This window comes from Sus scrofa, chromosome 4 (assembly GCF_054392235.1).
Source record: "Sus scrofa isolate SSC_HxYL_T2T_F1_AM1 chromosome 4, Sscrofa_HxYL_maternal_Yorkshire_Landrace_v2.0, whole genome shotgun sequence".
NCBI classification, from domain to species: domain Eukaryota; kingdom Metazoa; phylum Chordata; class Mammalia; order Artiodactyla; family Suidae; genus Sus; species Sus scrofa.
The window spans coordinates 97801187-97814607 of NC_139386.1; the positions used below are offsets into that span (position 1 = coordinate 97801187).

Genomic DNA, 13421 nt, shown 5'->3' on the forward strand with positions numbered 1-13421 from the left:
AGGTCTAGCGGCGGGGGCCACTCCCGGCAGCCTGGACCGGGAGCAGAGAGGGCAGGAGCAGGGGAGAGGAACAGGGGCCCCGAGTCCCAGTCCCTCCTCTGCGATTCACCCGCTGGGTGACTTTGGCGTACTCCGCCTCTCCGGCCTCAGCTTTCCTATCTGCAAAGTGGGGTGGTGGAGGAGCATCAGTGAGATTGTCTAAGTGGGACACCTTCCCAGGGCTGCCCAACAACTGTTATTAAAGACTCAACCCGGGGACCGACTGGTCGCGTCCCAGTCTGGGAGAAGCGGATCGCGGAAAGGCCTCTCTTCTCTAGCCGCCAAAAGCACACCGAGGGAGGGTGTGATCCTGGGAAGCAGTGTTCTGTGGAGTCTCCGCCTTCGCCCGCCCTCTTGCTCCAGGGCCCCAGGCGCTTCTGTGCGTCGCGCGCCGAAGCCTTTGAGCGGAAGCAGCCCGAGCCGAGCGCCACCTTGCGGCCAGCGCCTGCCTCACAGCCCGCACACCGGACCTGAAAGTACAGGTATACAAACCATCACCCACAACAGAAAAAGCTACAACAGTTCGGAAAGAGCAAGACAGGGACATTCACCTTTGGCGACTTTTAAAGTTCAGCCTTCTTTGAGTATTACTGACATATAGTAATAAAAAAATACCCCTTGAACTGAGTTGCCCCCATGGAGCACTGCAGGCAACTCGGGTCGCCGCGGAGGTGCGGGTTCTATCCCCAGCCTGACTCAGTGTGTTAAAAGATTTGGCATGGCAGCGGATACGGCCATACATTTTTTTTTTTTAAATGTAAGGTAGCCCATTTAGAAATGTACAGTTGGATGAGGGTCTTTTAGATTTTTTATTATGGTAAAATATACACAATGTAAATTTCACCGTTTTAACCAATATTTTTTTGTTTTGTCTTTTTAGGGCTACACCCGAGGCATATGGAAATTCCCAGGCTAGGGGTCTAATCGGAGCTGTAGCTGCCAGCCTATGCCACAGCCACAGCAATGCCAGAGATGCAGCTGAGACCCACACCACAGCTCATGGCAATGCTGGATCCTTAACTCACTGAGCAAGACCAGGGATCAAACCAGCAACCTCATGGTTCCTAGTCAGATTCGTTTCTGCTGCAGCACAATAGGAACTCCATTTTAACTATTTTTAAATGTATTCTTCAGTGGCGTAAACTACATTCGTATTGTTCAATATTCACCACCATACATTTCCATAACTTTTTTATTATCTTAAAACAAAACTCTATACCCATTAAACTATAACCCCCCCTTTACTCCCTCCCTAGTCCCCAGTAAACTCTATTCTCCTCTATGAATTTGAAAACTACTTTAGGTATCTCATGTAAGTGGAATCACACAATATTTGTCCTTACAATATGTGTCTCGCTTATTCATTTAGTCTGATGAGTTTTGACGTATATGTTCATTTGTGTAACAACTACCCCAATAAAAATTAAAATATTTTCCCTCTCCTCAAAACTTCTCTTGGAGTTCCTGTCATGGCTCAGTGGAAATGAATCTGACTAGCATCCATGAGGACACAGGTTCAATCCCTGGCCTTGCTCAGTGGGTTAAGGATCTGGCATTGCCATGAGCTGTGGGGTGGATCACAGACGGGGCTTGGATCTGGTGTGGCTGTGGCTGTGGCTGTGGTGTAGGCTGGCAGCTGCATCTCCGATTCGACCCCTAGCCTGGGAATCTCCATATGCCTTGGGTGCAGCCATAAGAAGCAAGACAAAACAAAACTCTTGTGCCCCTTTGCAGGTAATACACCACCCACAACTCCATCCTTACTCCCCAACTCCAACCTATGAAATCTCTGATTTGCTTTCTGTCGCTGTAAATTTCTTTGTTCTAGAACTTCATATAAGTGGATTCATGCAATATGTATTGCTTTATGTCTGGCTTCTTTCATTTACCATAAGGCTTTTTGATAGTTCCTTGCTCCTTATCACTGCATTGCATAAAGATACCACAGTTTGTCTTTACACCAATTAAGGGGCTCTGGGTTTTTTTCCCTCCAGTTTTAGGTACTATGAATAAATCTACTATGAACATTCGTGTACAAGTCTTGTGTGAATATATCTTTTCGTTTATCTCTATAGCTGCTTAGAAGTGGGATTGCCGGGTTATAACCATTATGAATTCTTTATGCATTCTGGTTCCAAGTCCTTTGTCAAAAATATCTGTTGAGAATTAAAAATATGTGTCAAAAATATTGTCTCTCAGAATAGTCTCTGAGAGACAAGCAAGTATTGTTCAGTTTGGTGCTTCCAGAAGTGGAAGGTGAAGGGGTGGGAGGATCAGAGGGTGCTGCTGCTTTGGGGAGGGAAGGAGAGGGACAGGTTGGACGTTGCTTTTCCTGGCTTCGGCGTTACCAAAAGTCTCCAGCAGGGGGCAGCAGAAACCAGAACACAGATCCAGGGTCCGGAGGCCAAAGACCATAGAGCTGCAGCATGTCTGAGGCCTGAGGGGCCTAGAAAGCGGTCTGATCATCTCTTTACAGGAGTAAAGGAGAATGAGGACCAGAGAGGAGGAGCATGCGCGCCTCCCTGCTTCACCTGGCTCACTTGTTCTCATCCTTCCACATTCAGCTCAACTGCCCTTTCTCTGGGAGCCCTTTCCAGCCTCTGCCACTCCCTCCCCGGTCCACTCCTGCATGTGAAAGTTTAAGTTGCCCTCTCTCCCTAGACTCTCAGTTCTTCAAAGACTGGGGCCAGGTCAGAATCATCTTTGTGATCTCAGGGCCTGCCACAAAGTAAGTGCACCGCTAACATTAGAGTGAATAACTGCCACCCTATGCTATGCACTTCCAGGTCTGTGGACCCCAGCTGTGCCTCCAGGACCCAGCCCTGCAGCTGGAAGGATGGACAGTCCCTCTGTTGCCTCCCTGGAAGGTACAAGGGCGCCCAAGATAAGCTCCTCACTCAACCTTTTTTTTTTTTTTTTTTAACAGCACTCCATTTCATTTCTTTTCTTGTCTTTCCTTTTCTTTTCTCTCCCTTCTTTCTGTCTTTCTTTCTTTTTAGGGCCACGCTTACAGCATATGGAAGTTCCCAGGCTAGGGGTTGAATCAGAGCTGCAGCTGCCAGCCTACACCACAGCCACAGCAACGCAGGACTGGAGCTGTGTCTTCGACCTACACTACAGCTCACGGCAACACCAGATCCTTAACCCACTGAGCGAGGCCAGGGATCAAACCCGCATCCTCTTGGATACTAGTTAGGTTCAGTTCTGCTGAGCCACAGTGGGAACTCCAGCACTCCGTTTTCTCTTTGCCTGATGTTGAGCTGCACCCCACAGGCCTGCAAACCCTGTACTTGCCCAGCCTCAAGACAAAGAAAGAGCCCAGAGTCAGCAACAGAGACACTGATGGTTTAATAGATGGAAGATCTTAACAAGTCTGGAGCAAGGTCCCAGAGTGAGGGGTGGGTGGGGGTCGGAGGTTACCAGTTATAACATGGAATTGATTACAGGTTGGCTTATCGGTTACCAGGGAAACCAGCAAAGGGGCACACCCTTTTGATAAACTATTACAGTGGAGATAGTTGTGACCTAAAAATTAGAACAGTCACTAGCTGGGGTGGGGCATATACATAGGAATTTACTGATTGTGCTCTATGATTTTTTTATTTTTATTTTTATTTTTGTCTTTTGTCTTTTTAGGGCTGCACCTGCGGCCTATGGAGGTTCCCAGGCTAGGGGTCTAATCAGAGCTACAGCTGCCAGCCTATGCCAGAGCCACAGCAATGCCAGAGCTGAGCCACATCTGCGACCTACATCACAGCTCACAGTAACACCAGATCCTTAACCCACTGAGTGAGGCCAGGGATCGAACCCACAATCTCATGGTTCCTAGTCAGATTTGTTTCTCCTGTGCCATGACAGAAACTCCTGATTGGGCTCTATGATTAAGAGGGAAAGTCAGTCATAGGAGTAGGGTGCAGGGGAAGCAGAGACTGGTTGAGAAGGAGATATACAGACAGCAAGAGGACAGCCATCTTGGTGGCCTGATCATACACCTAGTGCCCAGGATACAAGGGAAATGACATCATAATGATACTGATGATAACTACTAACTTGTATTAAACAAAACCTTCTGATTCCTAAGCACTCTTTTAGGACCTTTATATGTTACAAGTTATTTAGAGAAGAAATACAAGTTTCCTGCCCTCAAAGAGCTCATGTGCTAACTGGGGAAAGAATCAATTTGGGTAGTTCCTGTCATGGCTCAGTGGTTAAGGAATCTGACTAGGAGCCATGAGGTTGCGGGTTCGATCCCTGGCCTCACTCAGTGGGTTAAGGATCCGGCATTGCCATGAGCTATGGTGTAGGTTGCAAATGAGGTTCGGATCCCACATTGCTGTGGCTCTGGCCTAGGCTGGCAGCTACAGCTCTGATTCGACCCCTGGCCTAGAAACCTCCATATGCCATGGGAGCGGCCCTAGAAGAGGTAAAAAGACAAAATAAATAAATAAATAAAATAAAAATAAAGACTATCTTTATAAAAAAAGTCAATTATGCATTCAGAGTCAATTAGTCATTCATTCGTGAATAAAGATTTGTTGAGCACCTATTATGTGCAGGCATAGGGGTTGGAGCCATGAATAAAATGGACAAAAATATCTGCCTGAATATCAAAGGGAAAAAATGGGAGAGTCCCCATCGTGGTTCAGTAGTTAATGAACCCCACGAGCATCCATGAGGACAAGGGTTCGATCCCTGGCCTTGATCAGCAGGTTAGGGGTTCGGTGTTGCTGTGAGCTGTGGTGTAGGTGGCAGACTCGGTTCAGAACCCGCACTACTGTGGCTGTGGCTGTGGCATAGGCCGGTGGCTACATCTCTGATTGGACCCTTAGCATGGGAACCTCCATATGCTGCAGGTGCCTCCCAAAAAAGACAAAAAAAAAAAAAAAAAAAAAGGAGCTTTCATTTTAGTAGTAGTGCTGGTGAAGAAATGATAAACAGTATCCATAAAATCATGACACTTTCAATAATGATAAGTGAAAATATCCTGAAAAATAGAGAAAAACAAACCAGGAAGAATGACAGGGGGTCACTGCTAGGGGTACAGTTTTTGGAAGGGTGGGCAAGGAAGGCCTCACTGAAAAGGTGTCTTCCAGACCAAGCTGTAAATGAGGTGAGGAGGGAGCCACACAGACTCCTGGGAAGAGCATTCTGGACAAGACAAGAGCAAGGACGAAGGCTCTGGGGCCAGAGCATATGCCAAGTTCAAAGACGCCAGGAGACTGGAATCAGGTGAGTAGCAGGGAGCATGGTGGGAGATGTTGAGAACAGAGGCGGACTGGTGCTCAGATCTGCAGGGCCTTGTAGGCTGCAGCAAGGCTGCTAGATTTTGTCCTGCATGAGATGAGGGGCCACTGGAGGATTGGGGATGGAGGAGGAACATGGTTTAACACGGGTTTGGGGGTTTGTTTTGTTATTAGGACCACACCCACGGCATATGGAAGTTCCCAGGCTAGGGGTTGAATCCGAGCTGCAGCTGCCCGCCTACGCCACAGCCACAGCAAAGGCGGGATCTGAGCCCCATCTGCGACCTACACCACAGCTCAGGACAACGCCAGATCCTTAACCCACTGAGGGCGGCCAGGGGTGGAACCCGAGTCTTCGTGGATACTAGTCGGGTTCATTACTGCTGAGATGCAACGGGAACGCCTAACTCAGGTTTTGAAAGAATGGCTATTGTGTTGAGAAAAGGCTGTAGGGAGCACAGGTGGAAGCAGGGAGAGAGGGAATGAGGCCATGGCACTGGTCCAGGTGAGCCACGCGGTGGCCTGGACCCGCGGAGGCGCTGAGGAGTGCGTGGGCTCAGATCGCTGTGGCAGGTGCGAACAGGGAGTGGGTGCCTCTTCCCTCCAGGATGAGAAGGGGTTGCTGAGGATTCCCGGAGGCCTTGAAGGAATTGGAAAGGGCTGGACAGGACTCCTGGATCCAGCTTGCAAAGAGCGGCTCAGAGGTGAGCACGGGGCTGTCTCTGTCTTCTGAGTACACAACTCCTCGGGTTGGATGCCTGCGCGCGCACCTAGCGTGCCACTCCCTGCCTCAGCCACAGAGGGGCGCTCCAGAACACAGACACAGGGAGCCAGCGGCCTTGACCCCACGCAGCCCACAGTGGCGGTAGGAGCTGAGAGGTTGATAAGGTTCTCTCAGGAAAGCCCAAAAGGAGAAAGGCTGGCATGTTCTTGCAGCTCTCCTTGCCTCTCCAGCCAAGCTTGTCATAAATGCTTGGCAGTGACACTGATGACAGTGGTGAAGATACCCACTCATGGGGGGGTGCTCATCTTAATATGGGGGGAGGGGCTGTGAAATACAAACTGTGACCCCCCCATTGCCTACCTTCCAGTCTGGCCTCCTGTTCCTCCTTCAGGCTCCCAGTTCCCTGCCCACCCCCCCACCTCCCGGGGGAGGGTCTCTGGCCTGAATTTACCCAAAGGCCCCCACCCCCTACGGGCCCCCTCCCAGCCCTGCCCATGGCCTGCCCGCCAGCCTGCCTGGCACTCAAGCTCTCTCCCCCACCCCCTCCACTCTAGCTGTAATCACAGCTCAGCCCAGACCGCCTCCCCCCCGTCCTGTGAATAATTGGGGCTGATTTAGGGGCTATCAGGGGAGGGGGGGGCTAATGGAGTTCGTGGGGGGCCGCCCTGGTGATGAGGGGAAGGTTGAGAGGCAATTAGCAGGGCTGACAGCCTCGGGAATCACCTAATGCGCCCGCCTGCCCGCAATAAGGGTTAGGGAAGGGTTGGGGGGGCTGCCCCACCCCCACATCCAGGGGTGGACTTGGACTTGAGGAGGCATCTTGGCTCTCCCTCAGCAGGGGGCTGGAGGACAGATAGCAGGAGGGACTTCCAGAAAAACAAGGGCAAGCTGGTGGGGGGGGCGCACTATGGGGAGGAGGAGGCTGAAGGGGTGAGTCAGGAGGTCTTGGTCCTCCATAGCCCCCCACATCCCAACACAGACACACACACACACACACACACATACACACGCGCACAATGCCCCAGCTGAATCCTATCCCTCGCTGGGGACCAGCTCCTGATTAATACCAACATTATCCCTGAACACTCTCCCCTCCTGGCCTCCCTGTCATTAATTACCTCCTCGCCCAGCCCAGCAGAGGGGAAGTCAACTCCTCGGGGCACAAGGAACCGAGACTGACCCCCTGCAAGAAGCTCCTCCTGCTCCTCCTCCCTGCTTCCAAAGGAAAAGAGAAGAAAGGAATCTGGAGGGAGGGAGAGCATGCCCTCCTGTCCCCAGCTCCCCCACGTCTCCCTCTCCCAGGCTCTCGCCCCCCACCCTCCAGAGTCTTTGTGCAGTTTACGTTCCATCCCCGCCCTGCAGAGTGTCAGCAGGAAGCTGAAAAACCTCTGGCCAGAAGGGGGCCCCCCTGGACGAGGTAGACAGCAGATCCCTGAACCCCTTCTCCTGCCTACATCCCTTGTGACTTCAGGCTGGGAACCAGACTCTCTACAGACACGTGCGGAGAGCCAGGTTTACACACACCTGCACACAGGGACCGCCACCCACAAACGCAAAGCCAGACACACTGGGACCAAAGCCACCGTGGAGGTGGGAAGGGGTGACACCCTCCCCTGTGAGGTAGCACCGACCACCACCCATGGAATCACACCAGGAACATTCAGTCGGCTGCTTGGAGCGGGGCGGGTCAGGTGTCACTGAACAGCCAGTGTCAGTGGAGGAGGCTTTGCCTCAGCTGAATGTATATGAGCCTCAGGAGGGATTCCTGCTTTCCCTCTGTCTCCCTGCACCCCCACACACACACCCCTTAATGCAAAGGGTAGTGTACTGAAACCAAGCCCACGCCCACCCCAGCCGTCTGCCTGCCCCCGCCCCACCACACAGTCTGCTCCTTGCCCGGGGCGCCAAGCCCTGTCTCTCCCCTCAGCCCCTCTGCCTCCCCAGAGCACTTGCCTCCCAAACTGTGTCTTTGTGTGTCTTTCTTTGGGAAAACCCAGGCAGCCCAGCTCCTACTCAAGGAGAAGGGCTGGAGGCTCCGTGAGATTTGTCTGAGCCCCTCCCAGCACCCCCGTGAGCCCCGTTATAAGACCAAGGGAGCCTGGAGACCTGACAATCAATACCCCTCAAAGATGAAGATGCTAATAACTGTATCCCCTCTTGTCCTCCAACTCTTGCCTACATTAGCTCTGACCACAGGCCCCGGGCAGCTGGGACCTGCAGAGGGCGGACCTGCAGCTAAGTAACCCCTTCAGATCCAGGTGGCAGGCAGGAGGCTAGACAGAGGGAAGGACTTCCTGACACTCCAGAGTGGGAAGCCACAGGGATAAAGGATAGAAAGACCCAGAAGCATGTTTCCCACTCCTGGATGTATACACTGGGGACCTGACTTGGGGCCTGGGAGGATTCGTGACCTCAGAAGCACTCGACAGGGGTGCCAATGTCCATGTCTAATCCCTGAGGGCTGCCTGGAGGAGGTGAGCTAGGAGAGGAGTTCCCACTGGGGGGAATTAAGGGAATCGGGGGATGGGAGTTGATGGCAGTAGTGAGTGGGGGACACTCTGGCCCTGCCTTCCCTGCAGCACCCAGGGCTCATCCTCCACCAGGGCGGCTTGGGGCAGCCCAGAGACCTGCAGCCTGTGGGGTTTCAGAGGCGGGAGAAGCCCTCTCCTCACTCACACACTCCACAGCCAGGCTAGCCCTCTCTCTCACGCTGCTGCAACTGGAGGAGGTGGTGGAGCCAAGGGACAAGAATTTCTCTTCTGTGAGCTCCAGTCCCCCAAAACATTTCTCCTGCCAGCTTGGACTATCACCCCCCCTCCCCCAAAGACCAGGGTCAGGTCCAGGACTGAGGAAGCTCAAAGTCTGTCCTAGGAGAGAGAGAAAGATCTGGAAAAGGAGGAAGAAGAATGAGAAAGAGAGAGGAATGAAAATAGAAAACATTATGAGAAAAAGAATATATGTATATACATGGAGTTCCCCTTGTGGCTCAGCAGGTTAATGAACCTGACTAGTGTCCTTGAGGATGTGGGTTTGATCCCTGGCCTCGCTCAGTGGGTTAAGGATCCGGTGTTGCCATGAGCTGTGGTGTAGGTTGAAGATGAGGCTCAGACCCCACATTGCTGTGGCTGTGGTGTAGGCCGGCGGTTATATCTCCGATTCAACCCCTAACCTGGGAACTTACATATGCCATGGTTGTGGCCCTAAAAAAAAAAAGAATGTGTGTGTGTATATATACATATATATACGTATATGTGTGTGTGTGTGTGTGTGTGTACATTCAGCAGAAATGTATATATTCAGAAATTGACAGAAGATTGTAAATCAATGGTACTTTAATAAAAAAAATTTTTTTTTAAAAAGAAAACCAGACACAGCACCTACCACAGGCCAGGCCCCATTGGAAGAGCTTTACACATGAGACTTGTTTAAACCTCATAATGACCCTATTACTATCCGTATTTTATTTTTTATTTTTTATTTAATTTTATTTTTTACTTTTTTTTTTTTTGTCTGCCCCCTTGGCATGTGGAAGTTCCCAAGCCAGCAATCGAACCCGTGCCACAGCAGTGACAATGCTGGATCCTTAACCTGCCGAGCCTCAAGAGAACTACTCATTTTTTATTTTTGACCTGCATCTGTGGCATGCAGAAGTTCCTGGGCCAGGGATCAAACCCGAACCACAGCAGCAACCGGAGCCACAGCAGTGATAACACTGGATCCCTCACCTACTGAGCCACCAAGGAACTCCTGTTACCTGCAGTTTATAGAGAAGGACACTTAAGGTACAGAAAGGTTGAGTAACTTGCTCACTATCACACAGCTGCTGGCAGGTGCAGAACCAGGCCCTCTGGCTGCAGAGCCTAGAAGCTTAACCTCCAGGGAACTGAAACCTGGAGAAAGAGAAGGGGCTCAGGGGGTGGGAGGGGTGCTGAAAAGCTCTGTCTTGGGCCTCAGTCCGAGGGAGGACTCAGAGTAGAATACACTGCCCCACGGCTCTGTTCCGCATCGGGTGCTCTCTGCTTTTTTCTCTGTGCCTGTGCACAGACCTCTTGGCTTCTCTGCTCTGTTTCCTTCTCCCTCTTTCCTCTACGTGGACTCCTCCAGCAGCTCTGGTTCTGTCTGTCTCTGTCTCTCCTGGCTCCAGGTCTCTATCCTTGTTACTGCCCCAGAGCCAGAACTGCTGAAACTTTCCATCTCAGCACTGGAGAATCTATCAGAGCCAGGGCAGGAGCGCCCTCAGAGAGAGAGAGCCAGTCAAGGAGGAACCTGATCCTGGGAGCCACAGAGTCACTTCACTGCCCCCTGGGAGCCTGGACTGCCTGAGGGTTCAGCCTGGCTCTAGGCTGAAAGTTGGGATTGCAGGAGTTCCCATTGTGGCTCTGTGGGTGATGGACCTTACTAGTATCCATGAGGATGTGGGTTCAATCTCTGGCCCCACTCAGTGGGTTAAGGGGCTCTGGCCCCTCCTGGGACTGTCAGCCCCTGTCTCATCGAACAGCCTTTAGGAATTGGGCAAGACAAGCTTTCTCCAGCTGGCATTAGAGAGCCCAGGGCCTACAGGGTCTGGAATTTTCTCTAGGATCTCTCTTCAGCTTGGGGGCTCAAGGGGACACAGGACAGGACATTCTCCACCCAGGCTGCCCCAGCAGTCTGCCTGCACTGTTCCTGGAAACTCGAACAGATGCTCTGCTCTCCTGTCGGGAATCTAGCTCCCTGAGGGAGCAGGCGGGAAGGAGGCAGAGGCTGGTTAGGAAGGCTGAGGGGGTCAGGCTGGACTCCTGGGTTCTGTAGGGAACCCATCCACGCACCAGGGGCCCCTGGGAGCCACACCGGCTTTTGCACACTGATACCACTGATGCCTTCTCTCCAGAGCCCTATGGAGGAGCTGGCAGGAGCTTCCTTAGAGTGGGGAGTTTTGGGTTCTTTCCTCAGTGCTGGGTGGTTGTTTTTTGTTTGTTTGTTTGTTTGTTTTTATATGGCTGCACCTGCAGCATATGGATTTTCCCAGGCTAGGGGTCGAATCAAAGCTGTAGCTGCTGGCCTACACCACAACTACAACAACGTCAGATCCGAGCCACATCTCGGCTACAGCACAGCTCACAGCAATGCTGGATCCTTAACCCACTGATCAAGGCCAAGGATCGACCCCAAATCCTCATGGATACTACTTGGATTCGTTTCCACTGCATCATAATGGGAACTCCAATGCTAGACGTTCTTGAAGTACCCGCCACCTCTTCTGAGCCTCTGTCTCCCAACCAAGGCAGCGTTCTCTGAGAGGGAGGGGGAGGAGGGGTGCCTATGCCAGATCCAGGGGACTCACATTTCTGATCCCTTTGGCCTCAGGTGGCTGTCCCTGTCCCAGCACTCCATGGGTCCTCGGGGCCCCATTCCTTTGATCCCTGCAAGCGTTCATCTCAGCTGGTTGCTTGGCCCCTGGCGTGTACGTGTGTGTGTGTGTGTGTGTGTGTGTGTGTGTGTGGCAGTTGGCAGGGCAGGGGTGGGAGCTAATGGACTTGGCACAGCCAGGAGGTAATTAACAGGGAGGAGGAACGTGCCATAGTGGGGTGGAGGGGAGCGCTGTTAATGATAATGAGATCCAGCATTTACAAGTGGAAGGTGCTGTGTGTGTGTGTGTGCGCGCGTGTGCGCGCACGCACATGCGTGCGCGCCTGTTTGTACGTACATGCCTGGCTGCGTGGGGTAGGCCATTGTGCCTGTCAGTGTGCTCATCTGCATGTCCATCAGTGAGGGGGAGGGACCAGGGGGCCTTTTAGGCCACAAAGCTGGCATTGTGAGGGTTAGCCCCCTCCTCTTCCCCCAGGACGAGGTCCCAGGGCCCCACCCAGCTCAGAGCGACTGGCTTCAACTCCTGTTCCTAGATCAATGAAAACTATCCAGTTCCCTCTCCCATGCTCTCTCGGAATTTTCCTCTCCCTGTCCTAACCTTGCGCCCAGAACCCCTCACCTCACCTGCCCAGATTTTCCAGCAATACCTACAGCTGTGGTTTTAAGAGCCTCTGAGGGCATGATGCTTTCGACCTTGGAATGGCTCCATGGGCCCTGACGGATTCCTTCCGCTACCTCCAGCCCCTCTGCTTCAATGATGCTCAATGTGGACCAAACCCCGGGTCCCCTGTGTCTCTACCCACAGAGTCTCCAAGGCCCAAAGTGTGTCCCACCTCCCTCCTCAGCCCTGAGGAGAGGCTCAAGGGGCAGAGGAGGAAGTGAGGATGGGGCTGTGGGCGAGACAGAAAGCACCCGCCTGCCCCAGGAGTCCATCCTAGTCTCCAGGACTCTGATTCAGCTGCCTGTCCCATCTGCATGTGTTTCCGCCACTCCTCTGTGCCTCTGTTTCTCCATCCGTGTCTCTATCTTTCTCCTTCTCTGTGCCCTCTCTGTGGACTCTCAGCCTGTCTCCACATCTGTAGGTCCTGTCCCTCTCTCTGTCTGCATTGCACCTGTCTCTGAGCCCACCTGTTGGATCTGATCCCCTGACCCTGTCTCTCCCAGCATCTTCTGCCCCCCTCTCCCCCGAGTCTCTTCTCTTGCTTTAAACTCTCCCTTTGGGGGGGCAGTGCCGCCCCAGTCCCGCCCATCCTAGGGCCTGAGAGGAGGGCCTATGAACTTGGCCCTTAGGGACCAGACCGACCCCCCGCCCCATCAATCAGCCTGCAGCCCCAGGTCAGACCTCTATTAGCAGTAACCAGCCTGGACAAGAGGCAGACACCACTGGGATAGGCCTAGGGGTGATAAGACCCAGATTGAATCACCGGGAGGGTTGGGGGGGAGCTGGGCATTCAGGGACATGAGACAGCCACACCATTAGCCCTGAGGAGCCATGGGGAGTGTGGGTTATTGCAGGAGCTGGGCAGGTGATTGGAAGTGATGGGCCTGAGGGTGGGGGAAACGGCTCCTCCAGGGAGAGGAAGATGGGGGCAGGGCCCAGGTCCTGGGGAGGGAACCACCCAGCCTCGGAGCTGACAGAAGCCTCGGGCCAGGCGGTAAGGCCATTGGTGACAGAGAGGAAGGGTGAACCTACCTCTTCTCTCGAGCAGGGATGGGGAGATGGCTCTGTCCTTTGGAAACAGCCATCTTGTTTGATCCCTGGCCTCCAAGTGCTGATCTCCAAGCACATAGAGACAAGAAGAGTAACAGAGGGTCCTGTTTCCCTTACCTGTTCCTTTTTTTGTTTTTTTTTTTTTTTTTGGTCTTCTTAGGGCTGCTTCTGTGGCATATAGAGGTTCCCAGGCTAGGGGTCCAATCGGAGCTGTAGCCAACTGGACTACACCACAGCCACAGCAATGCCAGATCCGAGCCTTGTCTGCGACCTACACCACAGCTCACAGCACCACCAGATCCTTGACCCACTGAGCAAGGCCAGGGATGGAACCTGCATCCTCATGGATGCTAGT

General features: G+C 52.7%; 1 long non-coding RNA gene across 1 annotated transcript; it reads left to right on the forward strand.

The window, feature by feature from the left end:
* Positions 1-12: 12 nt before the first annotated feature.
* LOC106510126 (uncharacterized) lies at positions 13-8943 on the forward strand. The gene is made up of 4 exons (XR_002343414.2): positions 13-521; positions 2826-2906; positions 5133-5268; positions 5890-8943. It is a non-coding gene; the product is annotated as an uncharacterized LOC106510126 (long non-coding RNA).
* The last annotated feature ends 4478 nt before the right edge of the window (positions 8944-13421 follow it).